At 43.8% G+C, this 24,927-nt stretch overlaps 2 non-coding genes across 2 annotated transcripts; one reads left to right on the plus strand and one right to left on the minus strand.

Annotated features, from left to right (window-relative positions):
- The first annotated feature begins 4,751 nt into the window (after window positions 1-4,751).
- Window positions 4,752-4,823, plus strand: TRNAE-CUC (transfer RNA glutamic acid (anticodon CUC)). The gene has a single exon. It is a non-coding gene; the product is annotated as a tRNA-Glu (tRNA).
- Window positions 4,824-5,257: 434 nt separating this feature from the next.
- On the minus strand, window positions 5,258-5,329 carry TRNAG-UCC (transfer RNA glycine (anticodon UCC)). The gene has a single exon. It is a non-coding gene; the product is annotated as a tRNA-Gly (tRNA).
- Window positions 5,330-24,927: the final 19,598 nt, after the last annotated feature.

The following is a 24,927-nucleotide window of genomic DNA, read 5'->3' on the forward strand; positions in this document are numbered from 1 at the left end:
GAGCGAGCGAACGCATCTAGCGAGAGAGTCTGAATGAGCTCCAGAGATTCTAAGCTCCACTGGGGCAGGGACTGATGTGATTGGGCTAATATTTCCTGTAAAGCGCTGCAGTATATGTGCGCTATATAAATAACTGGTAATAAATAAATAACATTTAGATTTATACTGTATATTAAACCGAATTTAAGAAGTAGCTCAGGTGAACTAATCATAGTATAGCATAGTGTTATTGCACATATGATAATTCTTCAGTATATTGATGACCATATTTTTCTAACTTCCAAATAATTTCTACTGTGTTGGTTGTAATATTATTTTATGTAATTGGTTATTAGCTTGATTCTGTATTAACGTGTGACATGTGAATGCCAACTTGTGTTTCCAAGGAATTCTGCAAATGTGAAGTGTTCCAGTGTAATAAAAAGCCTTGTATTATATATTGTGACAATTACTGTATAAGGGTTGGGAGTCACCTGTCGCTCTGCTGTGTCATGTGACAGCCCGAAGACTACAAAAGGGGAGGAGTTCCTATTAGAGGTGGACAGTCACACACAACACTAGAGTGTTACAGCTATATTCCTGTAGTAACTGAAGTCCTTAATACATATTTACTCACAATACCAGTTTTATAGAAAACCTTTTGCAAAACATCATGTCATGGAATAATATAATAACAAAATTTGTCCATCACACTCTCAGTCACTTTGCTGCAGCCGGGTATCACTATACCATAGGTTCTCAAACACGGTCCTCAGGACCCCAAACAGTGCATGTTTTCCAGGTCTCCTCACAGAATCACAAGAGAAATAATTAGCTCCACCTGTGAATCTTTTAAAATGGGTCAGTGAGTAATGAATACACCTGTGCACCTGCTGGGTGACCTGGAAAACGTGACCTTTGTGGGGTCCTAAGGACTGAGGGCCTGATTCAGAGCCGCTCGTAAGCGGCCGCTCGTTCGTTCCGAGCGATGTTCGCACATCTGCGCATGCGTACGTGTTGTAATACGCATGCGCGAACCAGTCAGTGCGGTCGAAATTCGTGTGCTCGCAAAATAGCGAATGCCTGCTAATTTGAGTGACAGGATGAGGCGTTTGTGGGTGGTAACAGGGGAAGGTGCTTGAAAACGGGGAGTGGAGATCCGAACTCAGGCGTGCCAAACGGTCAAAACGGGAGTTTTAAGGGTGTGCATAATTAACAAAGCAGCGTCATCGGCCATGTCACTTGGTCTCTTAGCCTGAACTGCTCGCATGATTGCGGTAGGAAAATCCAACCACAAGAATAGCGAGCAGTTCATACGCTGTTCGATGTACTCGATTAATCAAATAAATAGCGGAGATGATGTATGATGCGAGCAGCCAGGGGGGCGTTTTTTCAAAATAGCGAGCGCAAGTTTCTTTCGCTCGTTCAGACATAGAGGCGTTAACAGACCGCAAAGAGCGAGCGCTTAATTTAAATATCCGGCCCCTTTTTTCAGAACGAGCGTCCGCAAATAGCGTCCGGCTCTGAATCCGGCCCTGAGTTTGAGAACCACTGCCATATACTGACATGGATCGGAACGATATACTGTACACACATTATATAGTGCACACCCGATCTGTCACTCGGGATGCATGTAACCATACATTGCGCCATTGTACACCTGATTGTGCAGTGTGTACAACACATTCCGTTGTTCCGACTCTGGGTCACGCCAACGTATGGTGTACCAGCTTATGGACTGAGGTGCTACTCTATCTAAACAAGGAGACACTGACTGCAATATAAATAGAGGTAGGTATACAGTACTAGGGAAAACAATATAGGCCTACTGATATCTAAAGGAAAGGTTAATGAATGAATAAAACTAGAGTGTGTTTGTTAATGAATGGATGGCTGTTGATTGAAAACAATTTATGTTATCTCCCTTATCAAGGAAAGAACGTAAATTTGATTCCTCTGTCACCCACCCATGTATGGGAATTCCTACTTCCTAGTTCCTTTCACTTTCTCTATTACCGCTAGTTTCCCTGTATCGTGTGAGATTTTAGTTTATTTACATTTGCCATCACCTGCGCCAAATAAAGGTGCCATTTGGAAATTTGTCATATGCAGTGGCGGATGTTACCTAGGGGCTACAAGCCCCCTCCCCACAGTAAAATCTGCCACCTGGTTTCCCATTGAAAGTGCCCTCTGATAATCTCCCCAGGGGGAGAAAACCCCCCTCCCCCCCTCCCCAGGGACTGCCAGTCTGGACTGCAATTAGCAGAGAAAGCGCTTCCCATGGGAGCTGACTCCCCTGTTATCATGGCAGGCCTATCTGGCTTCTAGGGGCTGTAGCCATTGTAGTTCCTATAAGCCATCCAGCGCGCTAATTTGTGCGCATGTGCGTGATCTTGATCCTGTGCATGCACATAATTACAGACAGTAGCCGCCTCTGGTCATAGGTCATGTGGGATAGGAGAGGAGACGTGTAGTGTCCCGTGCTCCATCTGACACAGCGTTATAAAGCCTGCGCCATTACTGGGGGGAATTGTACTACACTTCTTATCAGGGCTGCTGTGGTATTTACAGGTTACAAATAAACAACATACTTGAATGTCCTGTTCATATCTGACAACATAAATGTTGGAGTTTCGTGGTTCCATGGGCGTAACTACAGTAACATAGGTGCATGGGGTGCAGCGGCTATCGGTGGTACATAGGGGCCCTTACAAACTCTTGCTAAGGGCGCCTTCAAATACCTAGTTACGCCCCTGCCTGGTTCCTTATACAATCATTAATCATCAGACTCAGCTAGTGTTGGATAATGTACAGTAATCAGTCCTGAGACTACAGAGAATGTTTCTGCCAAGTCACAGTCATTTGTTACCAGAATACTTGAACACATGAACAATAAAGGTGCGTACACACACAACGATATAAGTAATGAACGATTATCGTTGAACGATTTTCATTCAGTTTTTCCCTTGAAAAAGTGAACGAAAATCGTTTTACAAAGTAGTTGGTTTTACTTTACTTAATACACGATTTTCTGTGGGCTGAAGGAAAAATGTTGCAATTTCTATTGAAAATCGTTCAGTTGGTCAGTCTGACTGAACTGCAAACTACGATCGACAAACGTGAATGCGCATGAACGATAATCGTTCATCGTTTTACACTGAATGATTTTTTGAACGATAACGACGCCGTTATAGTTAAATCGTTCACAAAGTCGTTGTGTGTGTACGCACCTCTAGTGTAGATTCTACTAGAATTCAGTAGTTCAGTTCTGGATGTTTGCTTGTGTCATTCCTGATCCTTTACTACTTTTATTTATTACTGGATTGTTTACGCCCCATTATGAAGCAGCCGATTGCCACATTTTGGTGATTTTCCCGATTCACAGGGAATAATTTACCATTTTGTATAACATTTTATTTTACATGTGGCCCTCCAAACCCATCACCTGTGGCCCCCAGCTTGTCCTTGCTTTATAAATATAACTTGAAACTACAGTAGCTGTACAACATTGGTCCCACAGGGAGAGGGGAATGGGAGGGTTGCTGATGACGCCGGGCAAGGAGATTGGATATCCCCATTTGCGCATTAGGAATAATTACCATGTCATACCTGCTTTGTGCTTTGTCAACTCAATCCTGTCATTTGTGCCCCAAGGTCCCCAGTTCTTATTCTTTGCTTTATGCCCCGTTCAGCTTATTCTGCGCCCCTAGTTCTTATTCTGAGATTAAGGTGACTGCAGGCTTTTTGAAGGCCATGGGGCCAAACTAGCGGCTGTTGGATGATATCAGTTGGCCCCAGGGGTGGCCATTAGAGAGTTGATCATTGATGGTCCTAATAAATGGCACCATTGTTGCCTAGCATTGATAGCATGAAACGATCGATTCACCCAACGATGGACATCCCATCTTGTGCTGCACATGGGTGGCATGACAATCATGGAAGAGAATGGAGCTTAGAGGCATGGGAACCAACACTGCCCCTCAGCCATCAATGGTAGCGAAAAATTGGGTCTCGGCCACTGAGAGTGGAATCATCGACTATCGGTGGCAAACCATTGATGGCTGGTAATCATCGGTGGTCGATGGCAATCCCTGGGTGGCCCTGCACAGCTTTACAATGCTGATGAGGGTCTGATGGTTTAATCTGTACTCTTACATTATATTACCTCTATTGTCATCAGCATGTACTGGGCAGAGCACAAATATAAAACAGGGAGATTGCAGCATAAATTGCCTGTCCTGTTACCAGGTCCTGGTTCTAAGCAAATAAACCAACTTCTGTTGTAACAACACAGATGTCATGCTGGGTGCCGGCTACCTTCTGCTATATACAATATTTTACATTTAATAGAAATAATGCAGAATAAAGTGTTTCATGGTGGATAATATCTATGTGAACGTTTTCTACTTGAACTATATTAATTTGTGATATTATCATCAGGATTTGTAGCCAGTGTATACTGCGCAGCCATTTATTTCTGTTTTATTTGTATTACTAGAACATTTTGAACCATCCTCTTTAACGGCAACTGCACTTATTTAACCCATTGAGCGCCAAGTGAGACTGAATTTATTTCTGCTATTTTACTTTCTACAGTTACCCCTTTGAGCTACTGAGTGATTGCGTGGCATAGCTGGCAGAGGCTGGTCACTGACTGGGTATAATGTCTCTATATCAGCCGGCAATGAACACAGAATAAAGCTAGAAAACTAATGTACAAAACATAGATGAATTTCTGCTATCAGCATGTGCACAGACTATAAGCAGCACATTCCCTGGTGGTCTAGTGGTTAGGATTCGGCGCTCTCACCGCCGCGGCCCGGGTTCGATTCCCGGTCAGGGAATAAGACTTTTGTTTAATTGTATTTATTCTTTCCATGAGTTAACTTATTACTTGTGAGAGAGATTTACCTATGTAATAAACTCAACATCTCCCTATCAGAGGTGATTTATGAGTAATATGCATATAATTGTAATGTGTTCCATGTAATGTCATTATGCTCTTACTGTATAATAATTTCAGCATCTCCCCTGAGTTATCAGAGGTGATTTATGAGTAATATGCATATAACTATAATGTGTTCCATCTAATGTCATTATGGTATCACTATTACATTGTAATAATTTCAGCATCTCCCCTGCCTTGCATTAGTAGTGATTTTACCTCAATGCATGTATGAATAAATATACATATAATATGTTCCCTGCAATGTCACTACGGTGTGTACTGTGTAGAGAAAAATAAATAACAGCAATTGTGGCAGTGAGGAAAAAGAGCTGCGTTGGCCGGGAATCGAACCCGGGTCAACTGCTTGGAAGGCAGCTATGCTCACCACTATACCACCAACGCCTGCTGTTTGAAACCCTGTCCTGTACTGCTTATGTCAGAGGTGTCACTTCCTGCTTCTCTCTATTCCATGTTGATCAGTGATCACACTGTGTGCTCTCCCCGTCCAGTGCTCATCATCCTGATCAGCTCACACTGTCTCCTCTATTCCACTCTGATCACACGGTGTGCTCTCCCCTACTACCCCCATCCTCCTGATCAGCTGTCTCCTCTATCCTGCTCTGCTCGCACTGTGTGCTCTACCCTATCCTGCTCATCATCCTGAGCAGCTCACACTGTCTCTATCCTGCTCTGCTCACACTGTGTGCTCTACCCTCCCTTATCCTGCTCATCATCATAATCAGCTCACACTGTCTCCTCTATTCCACTCTGATCACACTGTGTGCTCTCCCCAGTCCTGCTCATCATCCTGATCAGTTCACTCTGTGTGCTCTCCGCTATCCTGCTCTGCTCACTCTGGCAGCTCTCCTATAAGTCTGTGCCATGCGGGCAGTGCAGAGAGCAGTGAATGATGCAGCAAGTATCCTCATCTCTGCACAATCAGAGCACCCTGCATTCAATGTTAGCTCAGCAGCACGTCAGGCATAGCATAATGGGACAATTAGCTCAACAAGCGATTCCCCAGCCTGCATCCAAAACTGCTGACTAAAATCCAGGCATCACATATGTAACAGCTGTCATTTCTATGTATGTGGTGTCCTGCAGCACTGACCTATTATAGGACTGTCACTGATATATAATACACACCGTATGTACCCCATGTGTCCTGCAACATTGACCCTCTCATGACATTATTATAGGACTGTCACTGATATATAATATACTGTATGTACCATGTGTACTGCAGCACTGATCCTCTCATGACATTATTATAGGACTGTCACTGATATATAATATACTGTAAGTACCATGTGTACTGCAGCACTGATCCTCTCATGTCATTATTATAGGACTGTCACTGATATATAATATACTGTATGTTCCATGTGTCCTGAAGCACTGAAACTCTCATGTCATTATTATAGGACTGTCACTGACATATAATATACTGTATGAACCATGTGTCCTGCAGCACTGATCCTCTCATGTCATTATTATAGGACTGTCACTGATATATAATATACTGTATGTACCATGTGTCTTGCAGCACTGATCCACTCATGTCATTATTATAGGACTGTCACTGATATATAATATACTGTATGAACCATGTGTCCTGCAGCACTGATCCTCTCATATCATAATTATATAGGACTGTCACTGATATATAATATACTGTATGTACCATGTGTCCTGCAGCACTGATCCTCTCATGTCATTATTATAGGACTGTCACTGATATATAATATACTGTATGTACATGTGTCCTGCAGCACTGATCCTCTCATGTCATTATTATAGGACTGTCACTGATATAAAATATACTGTATGTACATGTGTCCTGCAGCACTGATCCTCTCATGTCATTATTATAGGACTGTCACTTAGAAGTGTAAGACCTGCAGATACGCGCGTCCCTTATTAGAAGTGTAAGACCTGCAGAGACGCGTGTCCCCTTATTAGAAGTGTAAGACCTGCAGATACGCGTATCCCCTTATTAGAAGTGTAAGACCTCAGATACGCGCGTCCCTTATTAGAAGTGTAAGACCTGCAGATACGCGCGTCCCTTATTAGAAGTGTAAGACCTCAGATACGCGCGTCCCTTATTAGAAGTGTAAGACCTGCAGATACACGCGTCCCTTATTAGAAGTGTAAGACCTCAGATACGCGTGTCCCTTATTAGAAGTGTAACACCTGCAGATACGCGTGTCCCTTATTAGAAGTGTAACACTTGCAGATACGCGTGTCCCTTATTAGAAGTGTAAGACCTGCAGATACGCGTGTCCCTTATTAGAAGTGTAAGACCTCAGATACGCGTATCCCTTATTAGAAGTGTAACACCTGCAGATACGCGCGTCCCTTATTAGAAGTGTAAGACCTCAGATACGCGTGTCCCTTATTAGAAGTGTAACACCTGCAGATACGCGTGTCCCTTAATAGAAGTGTAAGACCTGCAGATACGCGTGTCACTTATTAGAAGTGTAACACCTGCAGATACGCGTGTCCCTTATTAGAAGTGTAAGACCTCAGATACGCGTGTCCCTTATTAGAAGTGTGAGACCTGCAGATACGCGTGTCCCTTATTAGAAGTGTGAGACCTGCAGATACGCGTGTCCCTTATTAGAAGTGTAAGACCTCAGATACGTGTGTCCCTTATTAGAAGTGTAAGACCTGCAGATACGTGTCCCTTATTAGAAGTGTAAGACCTCAGATACGCGCGTCCCTTATTAGAAGTGTAACACCTGCAGATACGCGCGTCCCTTATTAGAAGTGTAAGACCTCAGATACGCGTGTCCCTTATTAGAAGTGTAACACCTGCAGATACGCGTGTCCCTTATTAGAAGTGTAAGACCTGCAGATACGCGTGTCACTTATTAGAAGAGTAACACCTGCAGATACGCGCGTCCCTTATTAGAAGTGTAAGACCTCAGATACGCGTGTCCCTTATTAGAAGTGTAAGACCTCAGATACGCGTGTCCCTTATTAGAAGTGTGAGACCTGCAGATACGCGTGTCCCTTATTAGAAGTGTAAGACCTCAGATACGCGTGTCCCTTATTAGAAGTGTAAGACCTGCAGATACGTGTCCCTTATTAGAAGTGTAAGACCTGCAGATACGCGTGTCCCTTATTAGAAGTGTGAGACCTGCAGATACGCGTGTCCCTTATTAGAAGTGTAAGACCTCAGATACGCGTGTCCCTTATTAGAAGTGTAAGACCTGCAGATACGTGTCCCTTATTAGAAGTGTAAGACCTGCAGATACGCGTGTCCCTTATTAGAAGTGTAAGACCTGCAGATACGCGTGTCCCTTATTAGAAGTGTAAGACCTGCAGATACGCGTGTCCCTTATTAGAAGTGTAAGACCTGCAGATACGCGTGTCCCCTTATTAGAAGTGTAATACCTGCAGATACGCGTGTCCCTTATTAGAAGTGTAAGACCTGCAGATACGCGTGTCCCTTATTAGAAGTGTAAGACCTGCAGATAAGCGTGTCCCCTTATTAGAATCCCTTATTAGAAGTGTAAGACCTGCAGATACGCGTGTCCCTTATTAGAAGCGATAGACCTGCAGATACGCGTGTCCCTTATTAGAAGTGTAAGACCTGCAGATACGCGTGTCCCTTATTAGAAGTGTAAGACCTGCAGATACGCGTGTCCCTTATTAGAAGTGTAAGACCTGCAGATACGCGTGTCCCTTATTAGAAGTGTAAGACCTGCAGATAAGCGTGTCCCCTTATTAGAAGTGTAAGACCTGCAGATACGTGTCCCTTATTAGAAGTGTAAGACCTGCAGATACGCGTGTCCCTTATTAGAAGTGTAAGACCTGCAGATAAGCGTGTCCCCTTATTAGAAGTGTAAGACCTGCAGAGATGTGTCCCTTATTAGAAGTGTAAGACCTGCAGATACGCGCGTCCCTTATTAGAAGTGTAAGACCTGCAGATAAGCGTGTCCCCTTATTAGAAGTGTAAGACCTGCAGAGACGCGCGTCCCTTATTAGAAGTGTAAGACCTGCAGAGACGCGCGTCCCTTATTAGAAGTGTAAGACCTGCAGAGACGCGTGTCCCTTATTAGAAGTGTAAGACCTGCAGAGACGCGTGTCCCTTATTAGAAGTGTAAGACCTGCAGATAAGCGTGTCCCCTTATTAGAAGTGTAAGACCTGCAGAGACGCGCGTCCCTCATTAGAAGTGTAAGACCTGCAGAGACGCGTGTCCCTCATTAGAAGTGTAAGACCTGCAGAGATGCGCGTCCCTTATTAGAGGTGTAAGACCTGCAGAGACGCGCGTCCCTTATTAGAGGTGTAAGACCTGCAGATACGCGCGTCCCTTATTAGAGGTGTAAGACCTGCAGATACGCGCGTCCCTTATTAGAGGTGTAAGACCTGCAGATACGCGCGTCCCTTATTAGAGGTGTAAGACCTGCAGATACGCGCGTCCCTTATTAGAGGTGTAAGACCTGCAGATACGCGCGTCCCTTATTAGAGGTGTAAGACCTGCAGAGACGCGCGTCCCCTTATTAGAAGTGTAAGACCTGCAGAGACGCGCGTCCCTTATTAGAAGTGTGAGACCTGCAGATACGCGCGTCCCTTATTAGAAGTGTGAGACATGCAGATAAGCGTGAAGTGTGAGACCTGCAGAGACGCGCGTCCCTTATTAGAAGTGTAAGACCTGCAGATACGCGCGTCCCTTATTAGAAGTGTAAGACCTGCAGATACGCGCGTCCCCTTATTAGAAGTGTAAGACCTGCAGATACGCGCGTCCCCTTATTAGAAGTGTAAGACCTGCAGAGACGCGCGTCCCCTTATTAGAAGTGTAAGACCTGCAGAGACGCGTGTCCCTTATTAGAAGTGTAAGACCTGCAGAGACGCGTGTCCCTTATTAGAAGTGTAAGACCTGCAGAGACGCGTGTCCCCTTATTAGAAGTGTAAGACCTGCAGATACACGTGTCCCTTATTAGAGGTGTAAGACCTGCAGATACGCGTGTCCCCTTATTAGAAGTGTAAGACCTGCAGATACACGTGTCCCTTATTAGAGGTGTAAGACCTGCAGATACGCGTGTCCCTTATTAGAGGTGTAAGACCTGCAGATACGCGTGTCCCCTTATTAGAAGTGTAAGACCTGCAGATACGCGTGTCCCTTATTAGAAGTGTAAGACCTGCAGATAAGCGTGTCCCCTTATTAGAATCCCTTATTAGAAGTGTAAGACCTGCAGATACGCGTGTCCCTTATTAGAAGTGTAAGACCTGCAGATACGCGTGTCCCCTTATTAGAAGTGTAAGACCTGCAGATACGCGTGTCCCTTATTAGAAGTGTAAGACCTGCAGATACGCGTGTCCCTTATTAGAAGCGTAAGACCTGCAGATACGCGTGTCCCCTTATTAGAAGCGTAAGACCTCAGATACGCTTGTCCCCTTATTAGAAGCGTAAGACCTGCAGATACGCGTGTCCCCTTATTAGAAGCGTAAGACCTCAGATACGCGTGTCCCCTTATTAGAAGCGTAAGACCTGCAGAGACGCGTGTCCCTTATTAGAAGCGTAAGACCTCAGATACGCGTGTCCCCTTATTAGAAGCGTAAGACCTCAGATACGCGTGTCCCTTATTAGAAGCGTAAGACCCGCAGAGACGCGCGTCCCCTTATTAGAAGCGTAAGACCCGCAGAGACGCGCGTCCCTTATTAGAAGCGTGGGACGCGCAGATACGCGCGTCCACTTATTAGAAGTGTAAGACCCGCAGATACGCGCGTCCCTTATTAGAAGTGTAAGACCCGCAGATACGCGCGTCCCTTATTAGAAGTCTAAGACCCGCAGATACGCGCGTCCCTTATGTGTAAGACCCACAGATACGCGCGTCCCTTATTAGAAGTGTAAGACCCACAGATACGCGCATCCCTTAGGTGTAAGACCCGCAGATACGCGCGTCCCTTATTAGAAGAGTAAGACCCGCAGATACGCGCGTCCCTTATTAGAGGCGTAAGACCCGCAGATACGCGCGTCCCTTATTAGAGGCGTAAGACCCGCAGATACGCGCGTCCCTTATTAGAGGCGTAAGACCCGCAGATACGCGCGTCCCTTATTAGAGGCGTAAGACCCGCAGATACGCGCGTCCCTTATTAGAGGCGTAAGACCCGCAGATACGCGCGTCCCTTATTAGAGGCGTAAGACCCTCAGATACGCGCGTCCCTTATTAGAGGCGTAAGACCTTCAGATACGCGCGTCCCTTATTAGAGGCGTAAGACCTGCAGATACGCGCGTCCCTTATTAGAGGCGTAAGACCTGCAGATACGCGCGTCCCTTATTAGAGGCGTAAGACCTGCAGATACGTGTCCCTTATTAGAGGCGTAAGAGCTGCAGATACGTGTCCCTTATTAGAGGTGTAAGAGCTGCAGATACGCGCGTCCCTTATTAGAAGTGTAAGAGCTGCAGATACGCGCGTCCCTTATTAGAAGTGTAAGAGCTGCAGATACGCGCGTCCCTTATTAGAAGTGTAAGACCTGCAGAGACGCGCGTCCCCTTATTAGAAGTCTAAGACCTGCAGATACGCGCGTCCCTTATTAGAAGTGTAAGACCTGCAGATACGCGCGTCCCCTTATTAGAAGTGTAAGACCTGCAGATACGCGCGTCCCTTATTAGAAGTGTAAGACCTGCAGATACGCGCGTCCCTTATTAGAAGTGTAAGACCTGCAGATACGCGCGTCCCTTATTAGAAGTCTAAGACCTGCAGATACGCGCGTCCCTTATTAGAAGTCTAAGACCTGCAGATACGCGGGTCCCTTATTAGAAGTCTAATACCTGCAGATACGCGGGTCCCTTATTAGAAGTGTGAGACCTGCAGATACGCGCGTCCCTTATTAGAAGTGTGAGACCTGCAGATACGCGCGTCCCTTATTAGAAGTGTGAGACCTGCAGATACGCGCGTCCCTTATTAGAAGTGTGAGACCTGCAGATACGCGCGTCCCTTAATAGAAGTGTGAGACCTGCAGATACGCGCGTCCCTTATTAGAAGTGTGAGACCTGCAGATACGCGCGTCCCTTATTAGAAGTGTGAGACCTGCAGATACGCGTGTCCCCTTATTAGAAGTGTGAGACCTGCAGATACGCGTGTCCCTTATTAGAAGTGTGAGACCTGCAGATACGCGTGTCCCCTTATTAGAAGTGTGAGACCTGCAGATACGCGTGTCCCTTATTAGAAGTGTGAGACCTGCAGATAAGCGCGTCCCTTATTAGAAGTGTGAGACCTGCAGATACGCGCGTCCCCTTATTAGAAGTGTGAGACCTGCAGATACGCGCGTCCCTTATTAGAAGTCTGAGACCTGCAGATACGCGCGTCCCTTATTAGAAGTCTAAGACCTGCAGATACGCGCGTCCCTTATTAGAAGTCTAAGACCTGCAGATACGCGCGTCCCTTATTAGAAGTCTAAGACCTGCAGATACGCGGGTCCCTTATTAGAAGTCTAATACCTGCAGATACGCGGGTCCCTTATTAGAAGTCTAATACCTGCAGATACGCGCGTCCCTTATTAGAAGTGTGAGACCTGCAGATACGCGCGTCCCTTATTAGAAGTGTGAGACCTGCAGATACGCGCGTCCCTTATTAGAAGTGTGAGACCTGCAGATACGCGCGTCCCTTAATAGAAGTGTGAGACCTGCAGATACGCGCGTCCCTTATTAGAAGTGTGAGACCTGCAGATACGCGTGTCCCTTATTAGAAGTGTGAGACCTGCAGATACGCGTGTCCCCTTATTAGAAGTGTGAGACCTGCAGATACGCGTGTCCCTTATTAGAAGTGTGAGACCTGCAGATACGCGTGTCCCCTTATTAGAAGTGTGAGACCTGCAGATACGCGCGTCCCTTATTAGAAGTGTGAGACCTGCAGGTAAGCGCGTCCCTTATTAGAAGTGTGAGACCTGCAGATACGCGTGTCCCTTATTAGAAGTGTAAGACCTGCAGATACGCGTGTCCCTTATTAGAAGTGTAAGACCTGCAGATACGCGCGTCCCCTTATTAGAAGTGTAAGACCTGCAGAGACGCGTGTCCCCTTATTAGAAGTGTAAGACCTGCAGAGACGCGTGTCCCTTATTAGAAGTGTAAGACCTGCAGAGACGCGCGTCCCTTATTAGAGGTGTAAGACCTGTAGAGACGCGCGTCCCTTATTAGAGGTGTAAGACCTGCAGATACGCACGTCCCTTATTAGAAGTGTAAGACCTGCAGATACGCGCGTCCCTTATTAGAAGTGTAAGACCTGCAGATACGCGCGTCTCCTTATTAGAAGTGTAAGACCTGCAGATAAGCGCGTCCCCTTATTAGAAGTGTAAGACCTGCAGATACGCGCGTCCCCTTATTAGAAGTGTAAGACCTGCAGATACGCGTGTCCCTTATTAGAAGTGTAAGACCTGCAGATACGCGTGTCCCTTATTAGAAGTGCAAGACCTGCAGTTACGTGTCCCTTATTAGAAGTGCAAGACCTGCAGATACGCGTGTCCCTTATTAGAAGTGTAAGACCTGCAGATACGCGTGTCCCTTATTAGAAGTGTAAGACCTGCAGATACGCGTGTCCCTTATTAGAAGTGTAAGACCTGCAGATACGCGCGTCCCCTTATTAGAAGTGTAAGACCTGCAGATACGCGCGTCCCCTTATTAGAAGTGTAAGACCTGCAGATACGCGCGTCCCTTATTAGAGGTCTAAGACCTGCAGATACGCGCGTCCCTTATTAGAAGTGTAAGACCTGCAGATACGCGCGTCCCCTTATTAGAAGTGTAAGACCTGCAGATACGCGCGTCCCCTTATTAGAAGTGTAAGACCTGCAGATACGCGCGTCCCCTTATTAGAAGTGTAAGACCTGCAGATACGCGTGTCCCTTATTAGAAGTGTAAGACCTCAGATACGCGTGTCCCTTATTAGAAGTGTAAGACCTGCAGATACGCGTGTCCCTTATTAGAAGTGTAAGACCTGCAGATACGCGTGTCCCTTATTAGAAGTGTAAGACCTGCAGATACGCGCGTCCCCTTATTAGAAGTGTAAGACCTGCAGATACGCGTGTCCCCTTATTAGAGGTAAAGAGACAAAAGAAGGAAAAACTCTCTTTTTGGGGGCACTCTGTGTGATTATATTAGTTATGACAAATAAATACTTAACTTTTAATGAATATGCATTAAAATGATTTTTAGATTAACTCAGCCATACAGTTCATGTGTGGCTTGATATCCAACATACATATATCGATGTGACAGTACATACAGTTAACATCAAAACACACAAACATATATAATAGATTTATTCTAGGAAAGCTAAGCGAAATATTCCAAGATAATAGCAGAGAACTATGTGAGGCCAAGACCCTCAATAAGCATACGATATTTAACGGTATAATGACCGATCAATATCAATGTTCTTTGTATTCTTTAATTGTCAAAATGCCATCATTATCCTCGGCATTATTGTGGTATCATGACCAATCATAGTGTCAGCAGACATACAAAAATTAATTGATTAATTAATTGTTAAAAAGCATAGTAAGCTTTTTGTTCAGGTATTGGTGGGCTAATCACCAATCATATAGCCATATATTTAGTGGGCTAATCAATTAAACAGAGATTTGTAACTCATTATACTCATGTAGTAAAAAACATGCGTATTCAATTAAGTCACATGACATTTGACCATGTAGAAAGAGAGCATGCTAGTATGGATTCCTGAAGTGGCCAGATAATAGCATGAGGTACCATAAGAGAATATAGAGTGATATAGAAAGTAAATAGAATAGACTACACCCTTCTAATGGATATATAAACAGCAGCTGCTGCACGTCATCATGTGTGAAAATAGCGGATGGCGTGTGAGCGTACTCTTTAATACCACAGGGGTAGGAATAAGTATATTGGGCATCTGCTATTAGAGCCAGTCAGAAATAGAAGGATCCTGATATTATATGGAGCAGGAACCTACTCCGACTGGACTACAATGAGAGTACCCATAGTGAAAAGGAGTAATACTGTGTTGTTATTTATAGGTGTAAATACCATAGTACATGATCGGGGCTGGTGCTGCTGCCACTCACTTACCTCTAGGGCTGTGGTGAATGGTGAGAAGCCCAGCTCCGTATACAATGATTTAGAAGTAAGTTCCAGCTACACTTAGACGCTACTTGGTGAGCAGCGCTGTCTGCCATCAGGTGTTGCAGAGCTGCCTGCTCTCGCCAAGTATAGTGGTCATATAGTGTGCTTGGAGAAAGTAGGGGTGAAAGGTACCTGATTATGTATCAGAGTGGTGTAGATTGAAGGTAGTTGGATCGCATGCAGAGCCCGCTTGTGTGCTGCTGACACGTGTCCCGCTTGTACTTGGCGGGAATCGGGATCTGAGGCGCGCGTTTCGCTTCTTCCGTCAGATGCCGGTAATCAGGACACATGTGGTCCTTTAATCTTAATCTCAGCCTATGGGAAAGCCAGTTTCAGAATCTCAGAGTGTAAAACGCCATGTGATTGTTCTTACATACCTCTTTTCTTATTGGTTGATGTGGGGAAAATAGACAGAGGTAGATGTCACAGATTTAATGATCTATATGACGTGAGATTGTGAGTTTCTACCAATAGACAGAAACATTAGGGTATTAACTAAAACTGGAATTAACCCATCCCTGTCCTTAAAGGCAAATAGAACTATTATAGCAAATAATTAGTATAACCAAAATCTAATTTTTATTATGCCCGCAGGATGATTATGTCAAACTGTGGTTTTAGTAATAAAAATTATGGTGATAATTGTAAGAAAAAGGGGGAAAATTAGAAATTAGAAAAAATAAGAAAAAATATAGTGAAAGAATAATAGAGAGGATGAGAATATCGATAAATAAATGAATAAATACAAACGAAACTAATTATAGATATGTTGGACATTAATATAAGGAAAAGTGAAAAAAAATGTAAAAAATTATATAAAAAATAATAAATAATAAAGAACATGTTAGATTAGGAGTTAGAGGAGGTAACCTTACGAATACGTTACTGAAGCGAGAATGCGAATGGACTTTCAAACTGAATACGGTCAGCCCTTATGGACTGAATGAAATGATCAATTATACCCCTTTTTTATAATGATCAAAATTTATGAAATATAGAATATTATACATTATTACTTTCCTTACACTTTCCACTATTCACTACGTAATAAATGTACAAAATTGTTACCTTATTTAATTAACATTTTATAATTCACTAACAAACTATGACACTATCTTATACACATCTTACACCCTTTACTATTAACTATTTTACTTTTACTCTATGATCATTTTTTATTAAAATTCACATAATTTTTGATTTTCACTTATATACACATATATATATATACCCTTCTATAATTTTTTATACATTTTTGACTTTGACAAAACTTTTCCTTATATTAATGTCCAACATATCTATAATTAGTTTAGTTTGTATTTATTCATTTATCGATATTCTCAACCTATTATTCTTTCACTATATTTTTTTCTTATTTTTTCTAATTTCTAATTTTCCCTTTTTCTTATAATTATCACCATAATTTTTATTACTAAAACCACAGTTTGACATAATCATCCTGCGGGCATAATAAAAATTAGATTTTGGTTAAACTAATTATTTGCTATAATAGTTCTATTTGCCTTTAAGGACAGGGATGGGTTAATTCCAGTTTTAGTTAATACCCTAATGTTTCTGTCTATTGGTAGAAGCTCACAATCTCATGTCATATAGATCATTAAATCTGTGACATCTACCTCTGTCTATTTTCCCCACATCAACCAATAAGAAGAGAGGTATGTAAGACCAATCACATGGCGTTTTACACTCTGAGATTCTGAAACTGGCTTTCCCATAGGCTGAGATTAAGATTAAAGGACCACATGTGTCCTGATTACCGGCATCTGACGGAAGAAGCGAAAGCGAAACGCACGTCTGATCCCGATTCCCGCGAAGTACAAGTGGGACACGTGTCAGCAGCACACAAGCGGGCTCTGCATGCGATCCAACTACCTTCAATCTACACCACTGATACATAATCAGGTACCTTTCACCCCTACTTTCTCCAAGTACACTATATGACTACTATACTTGGCGAGAGCAGGCAGCTCTGCAACACCTGACTGCAGACAGAGCGCTGCTCACCCAGTAGCGTCTAAGTGTAGCTGGAACTTTCTCCTAAATCATTGTATACGGAGCTGGGCTTCTCACCATTCACCACAGCCCTAGAGGTAAGTGAGTGGCAGCAGCACCAGCCCCGATCACGTACTATGGTATTTACACCTATAAATAACAACACAGTATTACTCCTTTTCACTATGGGTACTCTCATTGTAGTCCAGTCGGAGTAGGTTCCTGCTCCATATAATATCAGGATCCTTCTATTTCTGACTGGCTCTAATAGCAGATGCCCAATATACTTATTCCTATCCCTGTGGTATTAAAGAGTACGCTCACACGCCATCCGCTATTTTCACACATGATGACGTGCAGCAGCCGCTGTTTATATATCCATTAGAAGGGTGTAGTCTATTCTATTTACTTTCTATATCACTCTATATTCTCTTATGGTACCTCATGCTATTATCTGGCCACTTCAGGAATCCATACTAGCATGCTCTCTTTCTACATGGTCAAATGTCATGTGACTTAATTGAATACGCATGTTTTTTACTATATGAGCATAATGAGTTACAAATATCTGTTTAATTGATTAGCCCACTAAATATATGGTTATATGATTGGTGATTAGCCCACCAATACCTGAACAAAAAGCTTACTATGCTTTTTAACAATTAATTAATCAATTAATTTTTGTATGTCTGCTGACACTATGATTGGTCATGATACCACAATAATGCCGAGGATAATGATGGCATTTTGACAATTAAAGAATATAGAGAACATTGATATTGATCGGTCATTGTACCATTAAATATCGTATGCTTATTGAGGGTCTTGGCCTCACATAGTTCTCTGCTATTATCTTGGAATATTTCGCTTAGCTTTCCTAGAATAAATCTATTATATATGTTTGTGTGTTTTGATGTTAACTGTATGTACTGTCGCATCGATATATGTATGTTGGATATCAAGCCACACATGAACTGCATGGCTGAGTTGATCTAAAAATCTTTTTAATGCATATTCATTAAAAGTTAAGTATTTACTTGTCATAACTAATATAATCACACAGAGTGCCCCCAAAAAGAGAATTTTTTGCCTTCTTTTGTCTCTTTACTAACATATATACTCTCAAGGGGAGCACCTCCACACCGAAGATTCACAGTACCCACATAGAGGCATAATTGTATTTTACGTGGACTGTTTTAATAACATAAATTACAATTAATCTAATTTCACTAATCCTGTGCTCAGAATCATTCCCTGACCCCCCCTCCCTCGGTTTTTGCTACCCCTTATTAGAAGTGTAAGACAATTTGTGAAATGTCCATAGATCTGAGGTCACAGTTGTGTCTTTAGCAATATTACTATCTGTGGCCTATCCCGTGATCACTGTAGAAATGGATATACGTTGAAAATGCCAGCGGATGGGACTCCAGGCGTCGATATATCGACGGCGGAATCCAGCCGCCCGGCATAATGCTGATGCCGCTATCCCGAAGACTGCATGTGTTTAGCATTCTGCATAGAATCTGCTGGGAAACCTACTAGCTGGATATACTCCGATACATTGTACCTAACAGGCGATTAGATCGGGGACAGGTGTTATACCTGCAAAACACTTTCTTGAACATTCAACGCAACAAAAAGTTTCCAAAAGTGGATTTATCCCTTAAGGGTAATTTATCTCCATCTTACTCCACTTTCATCCTTTAGGCCTGGTCCCCCCCTGGCATTTAAATGGGATGTAGATATAAGACCTCCCTGCAAGGGATTTAACATAGGCGTTGAAATACCAACGCCTATGTTAATCTCGACGCCGGAACACAGAGGACGCCAGCTTAAATGAAGGTAAGTCCGGGGCGCCCTTAGCCACGGTAGGGGGGGGCGGGAAGGGTTAGAATTAGGGACTCTAGCAGGGTTAGGTTTGGGGGGGTTGGAGATTAGGGTTAGGCACCACCAGAGGGAGGTTAGGTTTAGGCACCCCCCCAGGAGGGTTAGGTTTAAACTGCGGGGAGGGGGGTTAGGTTTAAGCTGCGGGGAGGGGGGTTAGGTTTAAGCTGCGGGGAGGGGGGTTAGGTTTAGGCACCACTAATGCACCAGGGGAGGAAGTTAGGGTTAGGCATCACTAAGGGAGGGTTAGGATTCTTACCTGCCCTCGGGATTTAGCCGCCGGCATCTCAATCCCATTCCATTTAAACAACACGTTCAAATGCCAGTGACACGTAAACATCAATGCTATTACCACCACGTCCGTGAGCTTGTATCCCGTATAGGTGGCCTGGTGGTAACGCAGAGCTCTCTTGCCCGTTACACTGAATAGGATACTTCTTAGCGTTCAGCAACACTAAGTACACACAGCTGACAGAGGAACATTTTGTCTGAGTATTAATATTCAGTGAGGCCATTGAGCAAAACAGATGCACAGGGGACAGTCTTCCAACAAGAGCGAAGCTTCTATGATGTCAAATGTATTATTCATCAGATTATATTAGGGTGACCCGCAGGACCGAGGAGGGAATGTGCGCTTGCTCCTGGGAGCATTGTGCTTATGTTTATAAGTAAAGGTCTGAAAAGTTAATTTGACTCTGGGACCGCGGTGTCTACGTAACGACTGCTCGGGAAAGTGCTTCTCGTGTACAGGTAACACTGCTCAGGATATTGCTTCTCGTGTACAGGTAACACTGCTCGGGATATTGCTTCTCGTGTACAGGTAACACTGCTCGGGATATTGCTTCTCGTGTACAGGTAACACTGCTCGGGATATTGCTTCTCGTGTACAGGTAACACTGCTCGGGATATTGCTTCTCGTGTACAGGTAACACTGCTCGGGATATTGCTTCTCGTGTACAGGTAACACTGCTCGGGATATTGCTTCTCGTGTACAGGTAACACTGCTCGGGATATTGCTTCTCGTGTACAGGTAACACTGCTCGGGATATTGCTTCTCGTGTACAGGTAACACTGCTCGGGAAATTGCTTCTCGTGTACAGGTAACACTGCTCGGGATATTGCTTCTCGTGTACAGGTAACACTGCTCGGGAAATTGCTTCTCGTGTACAGGTAACACTGCTCGGGAAATTGCTTCTCGTGTACAGGTAACACTGCTCGGGATATTGCTTCTCGTGTACAGGTAACACTGCTCGGGATATTGCTTCTCGTGTACAGGTAACACTGCTCGGGATATTGCTTCTCGTGTACAGGTAACACTGCTCGGGATATTGCTTCTCGTGTACAGGTAACACTGCTCGGGATATTGCTTCTCGTGTACAGGTAACACTGCTCGGGAAATTGCTTCTCGTGTACAGGTAACACTGCTCGGGATATTGCTTCTCGTGTACAGGTAACACTGCTCGGGAAATTGCTTCTCGTGTACAGGTAACACTGCTCGGGAAATTGCTTCTCGTGTACAGGTAACACTGCTCAGGATATTGCTTCTCGTGTACAGGTAACACTGCTCGGGATATTGCTTCTCGTGTACAGGTAACACTGCAACAAAGTTTTTGTAATACTTAGAAACCAAACTACCTGACTTTTGTTTTCTGTACGACCATTTAGAAACGGAACATCTGATTGGTGGCCACGTCTTCCGCCATTTTCATACAGTTGCCTATACATCAGATTTCATGGTTATCCCCTCACAGGCTGTGTCTGGATAGATAATTAAGAACGCTGCCATATATAGAGTTTAGCTAGAACATGACATAAGGGACACAGGGGGAGATGTATCAAACCTTCTAAAGAGAAGTTCCCCATAGTAACCAATTGGTTTCTAGCCATCAGTTATCTAGTACAGTCTATAAAATGATAGCTAGAAGCTAATTGGTTGATATGGGCAACTTCTCCACCTGGCCTCTTCAAAATGTTTGATACATCTCCCCCCACTGTATATGAACTACATTCCTTTTATACATTTACCTCCCCGTTATTTGGGAGAAGGCTGTCTCAGAAGATCTGAGGAAGTGGGAAAAGTTCATCACACGTTGAGGGTGCTGAAGTTACACAGCACTAAGGCGGCGATGTATCCAGCCAATGAGAGAGATAAAGTGGACAAGTTACCCAAAGCAACCAATCAGCTTCTAGCTGTCATTTATCAAGCACAGTCTATGAAATGACAGAAGCTGTGGTTGGTTGCTTTGGGTAACTTCTCGACGGACTGATACATCTCCCCCTAAGGGGTATATTAACTAAAGTGTTTTTTTTTTTTAGAAATAGAGATGTTACCCATAGCAGCCAATGAGATTCTAGCTATTATCTTCTAGAAGGTGCTAGATAAATAAGTAAAATCTGATTGGTTGCTGTGGGCAACATCTCCACTTCTATAAAACCGCACTTTAGTTAATATACCCCTAAAGCTGGCCACACATCTAAAGATTATCTGTCCAACCATTCAACTAGTTGATTGGTTGGAATCAAAATCTGGTAACATAGGGGTGTAAATGATGATCAGCAATTTGCTCCTAAATGCCAGAAAACAGATGAAAATGGACGTCAGACAAGTTTGTTACATGTTTGATCTAAACAATTTGTTCAAACAACAGTATTTAGTCCATTTTCCGGCGTTTGGGAGAAAATTGCTGATTGTCATTTGCTTTCATACCTTACCAGATTTTCATTCCAACCAATCAACTAGTTGGATGGTTGGACAGATAAACTTTAGATGTGTGGCCAGCTTTAGTCTTTTCACCTGTAGCAGGATCTGACAAGTGGTGTAAGATTCCCTGCAGCACACGGTTGTGTTCATGTACGAGTTTCTCCTGCTTCTCATAGTGTCCCTGCCTGATCCTCTGCTTCTCATAATACGCCCTCAGCAAATGTAACTTCTCCGCCAGAAAGTGTTGCTGCTCCTCAATATCCCTTTGCTTCAGCCCAAATCCCCTGGTCCTAGCAGTTGCTTGAACATAATTACTCATATTACTGTTCTTTTTCAACTTCTGGACACCTACACCCAAATGGAGCAAGGCCATGTGTACCACGTGCAGCTGGTGCTTTTGGGAGGGGAGGTAGTTACTCTGCGCTGTACGACTAGAACCAACAATGTTATGGATCCTTCCTGTATCGGCGGCGTTTGGCTGGTGTGTTGGGGCAGTGAGTGATGAGGGCTGGTTGGGAAGCAGAGGTGGTTTGGTAACAACTGAATGTGGCTTGTTAGTAAGAGGGAGAGGCTTGGTGAGGGCAGGAAAGGGCTTGGCGCCCACTGGCGGAGGTTTAGCAGAAACACCGGGAAGCTTGGCTGTAAGACAATAGGCTTGGGAGGCACAGGAGGGAGCTGGGAGGAAACACAAAGCTGGGCGGCAATAGACACAGGTTGGACAACATGGGAAATAGACTGGGTAGAAAATGAGGGATTATCAGTCACTGTAATTGATGGGTTCCACCTTCACGACCATCTCCTTGTTCCTCTTCTTCTCCCAGGTTAACTAAAAGTTAAAGTAAAAATAGAAGTAAGCTGCTTGTGCATAGAGCGATTCCACTCGTTTTCATTGAAAGATCTTTTCCTGGATGACTTGTACACACACAGTCCAAATGTGATGCAATTGCTCTAAATCTCAGGACAATCAAAGTGGTCAAACCTGGAGACTAGGTCTACACTCACGAAAATTATAAATGCTGGGGTAAGTACCAAATTGAGTCAGTAGACCCAAGGTACAGAGATTTGAAATCAGGGGGTGCACTCACCAGACTTAAATAAGCAGCCGGATTTTATACATATTGACGCCATATAGTACATCAATAAGGACCTTTGTCAAGATAACAACATATGTGACACAACCCCCTGTATATGCCAATGTAATGTTCTAGAAACACACCCTCAACAAGTAAATTTGTGCCAAAAAGCACCAAACAGGAAGTGAATACCAACCCATGATTGTATAAGAAAGTTCAAATATCGCCATCAGTCACCCCAGTAAATATAAAAACACATAGGGCCCGATTCAGACCCGAACGTTCGTTCTCCAAGTATGCAAATTTAGCTATGTGACGGCACGGCAGGCAATCACATGGCAAGGCTTAAACACGCCCTCTATGTCTTAGAGAGCGACGGCAGAGCGATCGCACGCCGGTCTAAAGACGCCCCCTTCTCCTTCGCAGCACACGTCACCTCCAGGAAGTGTATGCTTTATCAGTAACATCGAGAGCCATCGGAACTGCACGCAGCCCTTGAGGTAGACCCTACCCCGCCGCAAGCACTGCAGTCTGAAATACAACCAGGTGATGTGTACAATGACGCTTCCATGCTAATTATGCACGCCCATAAAACGCCGTTAGAACGCACAGACACGCCTGCATTCACACATCCACATCCCCGTTTTCATAGACCTTCCCGTCACCGCCCACAAACGGCCCTGTCACTCAAAGTAGCAGGCAGTCTGTGTGTACTTCGAACGACCACTTCCCGATCATTAAGACTGGCTTGCGCACTGCGACTTATACTCATGCGCAGAATGCGAAAATCTGCCAGCTACGAACGAACGCAGCCTAGCGACCGGGTCTGAATCGCCCCCATAGATCAATAGTGCAAGTTAATCAACATCTTATAGATGGTAAAATAGACGTTATCAATCATAGTTGCGCCCGATTGGCGCTGCAAGCAAGTCTCAGTTACCGCAGACTGGAGGAAGTCAAAGGATACGAGGGACTTCCATACGTTGGAACGCATTCGCACTGACCTAGCGATTCCTCTTTGTGTAGCACGCAGCTAGCGTGCATTCCACAGCGGATTACAAACCGGAAGGAGCATAACCATTGGATATATTACATGCGCATTGGCAATACTCATCAATCACAGTGGACCGAGCATATAAGCTTCACATACTAAGCTAGTGCTTTGTCCCAGTAAGATCTACGTAAGGTGCCAAAGGCCACCAACACCAGACATCTGGGCACTAATCGACCATATATAATACTTAAATACAGGTTGAGTCTCCCATATCCAAAATGCTAGGGATCAGGGGTATTTTGGATAACGGAATATTCCGTATTTTGGAATAATTGTATACCATAATGACATATCTTGGGAATAGGACCCCAATACACACACAGAATGCATTTATGTGTTATTGTATATACACCTTATACACACAGCCTGCAGGTAATTTTATACAATATTTTTAATAATTTGTGCCTTAGACAAAGTTTGTGTACATTGAACCATCAAAAATCAAAGGTTTCATTATCTCAGTCATGCCATAAAAAATCTGTATTTCGGAATATTCTGTATTTTGGAATATTTGGATATGGGAGACTCAACCTGTAATACCTTATCAACCATAAACGTGCCCGATCGGCGCTGTAAGCAAATCTCAGCAAGGCCAGGAGAAAGTATATTAGGATGAGCCCTACATTTATATGTTGAATTAGTGTTTTTTCAAAATATATACATTGTAGCCTAAATATAAAAGTACTCACATGATGAATCGCTCCAAAAATCACGAGGATGTTCTTCATAAAATGGTCTCTGCTTCAGGCCCAAATTTTCCAGAATAGAAAAAAACCCAAAAACAAATGGCCGTTTACACTGACTGAGGGAAATTTTATTTTTTTTATTTTGTGAAGATTAAAAAATGTAAATAAAAAAAATAAGCACAAATCACAGGTCTCACACAAGAGCGAAGCCCAGGAGCGCACATACCGTCCTCCTGTATACAGCGATCGGCTAAGGTCAATTAGAAAATCTCTAAAGCATAACAGGAAGTGCCCAGTACAGGATAGAGGACAAAACCAGTCTTTAGAAAGATGGCAATGGTTCTTAGCCTCCTTGATGCCACTCTGCACTACACCCACGGAATTCACGTTATCAAAGACCTTCTGCCATATAGATATTTTATGTGCAGATGGTGTAATTCTGGCCCTTTCCCCAAACAGTCTGCCGTAGGCATTCTAGCAGTT

This window comes from Taudactylus pleione, unplaced genomic scaffold, assembly GCF_031769625.1.
Source record: "Taudactylus pleione unplaced genomic scaffold, aTauple2 ptg000174l, whole genome shotgun sequence".
NCBI classification, from domain to species: domain Eukaryota; kingdom Metazoa; phylum Chordata; class Amphibia; order Anura; family Myobatrachidae; genus Taudactylus; species Taudactylus pleione.